Source organism: Theropithecus gelada, chromosome 1 (assembly GCF_003255815.1).
Source record: "Theropithecus gelada isolate Dixy chromosome 1, Tgel_1.0, whole genome shotgun sequence".
Taxonomy (NCBI): Eukaryota; Metazoa; Chordata; class Mammalia; order Primates; family Cercopithecidae; genus Theropithecus; species Theropithecus gelada.
This window is the reverse complement of record NC_037668.1, coordinates 20019800-20026560: the sequence shown is the minus strand read 5'-3', so window position 1 is coordinate 20026560 and position 6761 is coordinate 20019800.

Sequence of the window (6761 nt, the reverse complement as noted above, 5' to 3'; positions counted from 1 at the left end):
CCCAGGCTGGAGTGCAGTGGTGCAGTCTCGGTTCACTGCAAGCTGCGCCTCCCAGGTTCACACCATTCTCCTGCCTCAGCCTCTGCAGTAGCTGGGACTACCAGCGCCCACCACCACACCTGGCTAACTTTTTGTATTTTTAGTAGAGATGGGGTTTCACCGTGATAGCCAGGATGGTCTCGATCTCCTGACCTCATGATCTGCCCGCCTCGGCCTCCCAAAGTGCTGGGATTACAGGCGTAAGCCACCGCCCCTGGCCTCTATGAACAGTTTTTTTCCTGTCTTTTATTGTGGTAAAATACACAACATAAAATTTACCATCTTAAACCATATTTTTTTTTTTTTTAAGACGGAGTCTCGCTCTGTTACCCAGGCTGGAGCGCAGTGGCACGATCTTGGCTCACTGCAACCTCTACCTCCCAGATTCAATTATCTGCCTTAGCCTCCCAAGTAGCTGGGATTACAGGCACCCACCACCATGCCTGGATAATGTTTGTATTTTTAGTAGAGATGGGGTTTCACCACCTTGACTAGGCTGGTCTTGAACTCCTGACCTCATGATCCACCTGCCTCGACCTCCCAAAGTGCTGGGATTACAGACATGAGCCACTGCACCCAGCCCTTAAACCGTTTTTAAGTGTACAGTTCAGCATTGTTAGGTATAGTCACATTGTAGGTATAGTCACATTGTTGTGCAACAAATCTCCAGAACTTTCTCATCTTGCAGATCTAAAACTATATGCATTAACAGCTCCTCTTTTCCCCCATCCTCCAGCTCCTGGTTCTATGAACATTCTTGTACAAATCTTTTTGTGGCCATTTTTCTTGGGTAAGTACCCAGGAGTATAAATGCTGGGTTTAGCCTTAGAAGAAACTGCCTTACAGTTTTCTCAAATGGTTGTACCATTTTATGTTCCCACGGTATACAAAAATGCTAGTTTGCTCCATATCCTCACCAACATTAGGTATTGTGAGTCTTTTTTATTTTAGCCATTCTGTAGCCGTGAAGTGGCATCCCATTATGGTTTTATCACATATTCTAGTCAGTTATTTACATGACTGTTCCCATTACTAGACTGTGAGCTTCATAAAGGCAAGATTCATGCAGTAAGTAGTTGGTTTTTGTTGTTGTTGTTGTTGTTGTTGTTGTTCTTACTAACCTTCCTCTTCTTATTTTGAGGGTGATACATGCCTTATTATTAAAAAGAACTTGAAAATTATAGAAAGCTATTAAGAAGTCAATAAAATCACAGGTTAGCCCACCTCTCAGACATCATCAGGAGTATTTTGGTCTTTCAGGCAGTGTTGTGTTGGTTCGTACAGATAGAGCAGTTCCCATGATGGTTGATTCAGCAACCCAGCAGTGTTCCAGCCCGCTGCCTTGCCGTCCTCTGGACATCACTTATGCCCAGCGAGGAGCCCTTTCTCTCAGACAGCCCCAGACAGATTGTTTTTGTGGTTTGCTGGTCACAAATGTTTCACATGTATCACTGACAAAAGAAGTGGAATCCTCAATACTGGATTAGATTAGATTAATTAACATCCTTCCTCTGGGGCTGGGGAGGGAACCTGGCCTTCTTAGGAAAGTGGACAGAATCACGGCACTCTTAGAAAGGGAGGCATGGTTCTAGCATAGGCCACTAGCACTATCTGCCTCATTTTTTTTTTTTAGATGGAATTTCACTCTGTCGCCCAGGCTGGAGTGCAGTGGCACGAACTCGACTCACTGCAACTTCTGCCTCCCGGGTTCAAGCGATCCTCCTGCCTCTGCCCCCCTAGTAGCTGGGATTACAGGTACCCACCACCATGCCCGGCTAATGTTTGTATTTTTAGTAGAGACGGGGTTTCACCGTGTTGGCCAGGCTGGTCTCAAACTCCAGACCTCAGGTGATCCACCTGCCTCGGCCTCCCAAAGTGCTGAGATTATAGGCATAAGCCACCGTGCCCAGCCTGTTTCTTGGTGTTTTTATTTAATTTTTTTACACTTAGTCTTTCAATACATTTGCAATTTGTTTTGGCTTATTAATATAAGGCTAGACCCTAGACTTTTTTTTTTTTTCCAAATAGCCATCCAGTTAGCCCAGCTCCATCTGTTGAATAACCCTTCTTCTCACTGCTGTTTTTGGTTCCTCCTCTTGCATTGGATTTCTGCACACACTAGGCTCTGTTTGGAGGGAGGTGGTTCTTTTCTGTTAGTCTGAAGCTCTACCCTTGCTTTATACCAGTGCTGCTTTGGTTTAATTAGCATAGCTGTCTTCTTTTTTAAAAAAACTGTTTTCTTTGTTCTTGTACTTGAACTTTATTTATTTATTCCCATCCAGTGACCTATCAATTGCATCTGAACTTTAGAGTAATCATTTTGTCAGGTATCCACTCCTTCCTGCCCCAACCTCATAGTATTTGCAGTAAATCGTTATTTAATTTGGTATTAATTAGCATTCATAAAGTATTCTGCCATCACATTTGAGACTGGTATGTCCTTCTATTTAAGACATACTCCTCAGCAGAGTTTGTACTTTTCCACATGTAAGCACTTCACTTAGGGTTATTCCTAGATACTTCTTTTTTTTAATGTTTTATTTGCTACTGAGAATATGGTAATTTTCCCTGCATATAAAGAAGCTATTGTGTTTTATATATTTCTCTTATATTCAACCATATTCTTTGACTGGTATTGGTTCTAAGAGTTTTTCATTTGATCCTCTTGGATCAACTAGGGTTATGATGATATCATCTGCAAATAATCTGTTTTTCTTTTTAATAGTTTATCTCTTATTTTTGTTTTGTAATGTAGAATATGTAAGAATTTCCATATATGTAAAATATATTAAATATATATAGTAAACATATGTGTTAAATACCAAATTTCTTTTAAGACCATTGAGCATAAGGACATGCTATTGATTTAATAACAGATTTGGGGGACACTGTATTAAATGTATACTTATACTATAATTCATATTCCAATATCAGAAATGTTAGGATGTAAAAAGCAGTGCATCTTAGAATTAAGGAAAATAGCAATGGTAATGGTAGCCCGCCTTTTTGTTTCTCATTTGAGTGGTAGTGTCTAACTGTTCCATTCTACGTATGATATTGGCTGTTGATTTATGATAGATGGTCTTTATTATATTAAGTATCCTCTCACGTCTTCCTGTTTGGAAGAGGTTTCATGTTGGTTTAATCAGCTTAGGAGGGAAAGGTGATCATTAGCGTCAATCACTTTCATGCAGAATCCCACCTCTGCCCACAATGCCTGCCTTCTTTGAACTTTGTTAAAGTAAGAATCTAGACTCTGGCATCAAAGATTGATATGCTAAGCAGAAGTTTTACTGCCCAGCAGAGAACCAGTTCAGTGCAAAAGTTAGGCTCTGAGATGTAAGTTTTGGGGGTGGCAGTGAGGGATGAGGTAGGTTTTTAAAACTCACAGTCTCTGTCCCATATTAGGGAATCAAAGTCTCCAAATGCTACTTATTGGCCAGTGTTATCTGGACTAGGCACTGTCTAAGCAACAAGCAGGACAGGATGCTTGCAGGGGCTTTTGATAAGTTATCTCTCACTGTGTCGATGAGTCAGGATAATAGTGCCCCAGTCATTGTTTTGGTAGAAGTCCAGTCCACTGGCTAGACAGCCATGTTGGGATTCATCACTTTATAGTTTTTAACTTTTCACTGTACTCCATATTGGGAACTTTAGCCCTCCTCTGAGATACCCATTATCCACTAGAACTCCAGACAAGTGCTGGAGAGGGCAGTGGGCCAGGTCAGGAAGACATAAGCCAGAGTTGAAGTACAACAGTGGAAAGAACAAAGTCTTTAGAGCAGTGCCTCTTAACCTTCGATTTGGGTACACAGATCTTTCTGGGAGTCTGAAAGCTATGGACTGTCTCTTGAGGGAAATGCGCATGTTGAGTTTTTCAGTAAATATTTTTGAGTACGCTGAAAGCAAAACACTAGTATAACCCTAGCTTCTTGGAACTTGTAGTAAGAGAGACGGACATTTACCAAAAAAAACCACATGAAAAAATGTAAAATTACAAATGTAAATATGAGAAGGGGAGCTTGAAAGCATGCAGTGGGAGGGGGTAGGGGTTAGAGCTCAAGCTCTTCCTCCAGAGGTGTGGACTACGCAGAGATCTGAAGGGTAAATCACAGTATAGTGAAAAGGATGGGAAATAATCCAGAGAGAGGGGCAAGTATGTGGCAGGAGGGAGCATGGCAATCTAGAGGGAGGGAAAGAAGGCTCAGGGAGGCTGGGGGACAGAGAGATGGGGCATGGTCCAACAGAAGGGAGAAAGGTGGCAGGGCTAGGCCATGTAAGGCCTTGGAGCCATTGTGTAAAGATGTTTGCCTTTATCTTAAGAGCATTGGGAAGCCATCAAAGTATTTTTTTGTTAATAATGTAAATATTTGATTTGCATAAAAGATTCCTGCAGCATATATGTATCACTGAAATACAATAATGAAATGAATGTGCGTGAACCTAACACCTTCCCCCGAACAAGAACCTTATCTGTATTGCTGAAGCCTCCCTTGTGCCCTCTTGGAACTCATCTCCCTGTGTTCCCCCTCCCCCCTTAATTGCTAGTTTAGAATTTTCTTGAATTCCATGCATAACATGATCAGATTTTGGTTTTCAGAGATCACACAAGCTGTGTCGAGAAGACTGGATAGAAAAGAGGCCAAAGTACATGCGGGGAAACCGGTTAGGAGGTTGTAATCACAAAACACAATCTTACTAAAAGTTTGTCTGCATTTTATTTTATTGCCTTGGAAATTTATTTCTTTCACAGATGATTTATTTTCATCATTTAAAAAAATGTAAATTAATGGTATCTTCCTAGAAAAAAAAAATGAAATCAGACAAAACTAAAAGCACTAATTCTGTTGGACAATAACGAGAAGGCTGTACTGTTTGGTTTAACTAAAAAATGTGGCCAGGCATGGTGGCTCACGCCTGTAATTCCAGCACTCTGGGAGGCCAAGGCAGGCAAATCGCTTGAGCCCAGGAGTTCGAGACCAGCCTGGGCAACATAGTGCGGCCCTATTTCTACGAAAAAAAATGTTTTTAATTAGCCGGGCATGGTGGTATGTGCCTGTAGTCCCAGCCACTCAGGAAGCTGAGGCAGGAGGATTGTTTGAGCCCAGGAGTTTGAGATTGCAGTGAGACATGACTGCACCACTGCACTCTGGCCTGGGTGACAGAGACCTTGTCTGTTTAAAAAAAAAAAAAGGACATCATGGCTATGTATAAGTACATCTATGACATCTAATCTGTTTTGGCCTTTTCCCTTTGATGTACCCAAATGCAGAAATTCCTGTCTGGCCTAGCAAAGCCTCTGGCAGCCCTGGACTTGGAGCTCCCTGGTTTGTACTGCCCAGCAAAGATGCTGTAGTAGTTTCCCATGGCTGTCTGCTGTAAAAAATAACCACAAACTAGGTGTTCTAAAACAACAGAAATTTATTCTCTGACAGTGCTAGAGCCCAAAAATCTGAAATCACTATCACTGGGCCATGTTGGCAGGGCTGTCCTCCCTCCAGAGGCTGTAGGGGAGAATCCATTCCTTTCCTCTCCCAGCCTCTGGTGGGTGCTGGCATCGATTGTCTTGCGGCCGCGTCGCTCTAGTCTTCAAGGCCAGCATCTTCAAATCATTCTCTACTCTGTCTTCACATGGCCCTCTCCTCTGTGTGTATAGATGGAAATTTTTTTGAACTTGCCAACACTAAAAGAAATGCTTGTAAAGACAAGTGGTCACTTGGAAATGGCTCTCTGTCAAATTCCAAGAAAACCAGTTCACTGAAAGTTCTGCAAAAGCCTCTCCATCCTACCCCTTTGCCTCCTCAGTTTTCTCCTCAATCTTCTGCTCTGCAGCAGCAGGGAGAGAGCAGAGCAGCAGGGAGAGAGCAATAGAATTTCCTCTAAATTCTATTAAGAAGACAGAATAAAAACTGGTCAATTAAGACTAGGGAGATTTAAGAAAAAAGTAAATGCAACATATTGGTTGTTTCGTAAATTGGTTATTCAAGGAATTGACCATTTGGCAAATTGACTTTCCGCAAATTGGCTGTTGGTGAAATCAGCCTATTTCCCTGAGAAACACTGCAGAACTCAGGGCAGTGGCTGCCTTGAGCCTGCCCAGGACAGGACTGTGATTGTCCCCTCCTGTTTTCTACAAGCCATGGAGATGGGGGCATTGCTCTTGCATGAGGCTGGGACTGAGAGCAGCCCCCACAGGCTGGATCTGAATCCTAGGGAAGAAGAAGATGGGAGATCTCCCACTTTCGGTCCCCACTCAGTAGAACCCAAATGTAGGCCAGTAGCTGAACATCTGTGTTGGCCAGAGCCCGGCCAGAAGTCAGTCAGGTGCTGCATCCAAGACCAATCTAGCATTGGAGAGGCGGCTTAAGGGTATCAGGATATAATGTATAAAACCACAAGTTGTATAGGGTCACCCTGTGGGGTAATTATCAGACTGAATGTACATTTATTGGTTATACATACTTGCAAAAGATTGTACACAGGCCTGTTAGTCATTATTATTAGTATTATTTTACATATGTAATATTACAAATGTTATATCTTTATTATATAATACTTAAGCCTGGCACATATAGATAGTTGATAAATACCACTTTTTTCTTTTTACTAGATAACTTACTGGATTGGATAAAGGCACTTAATAGCTCTTAGATACCTCTTTTTCTTCTGGAGGTACCTGAGGTATTTCTTTCTTTTCTTTTTTTTTTTTTTTTTTTTTTTGG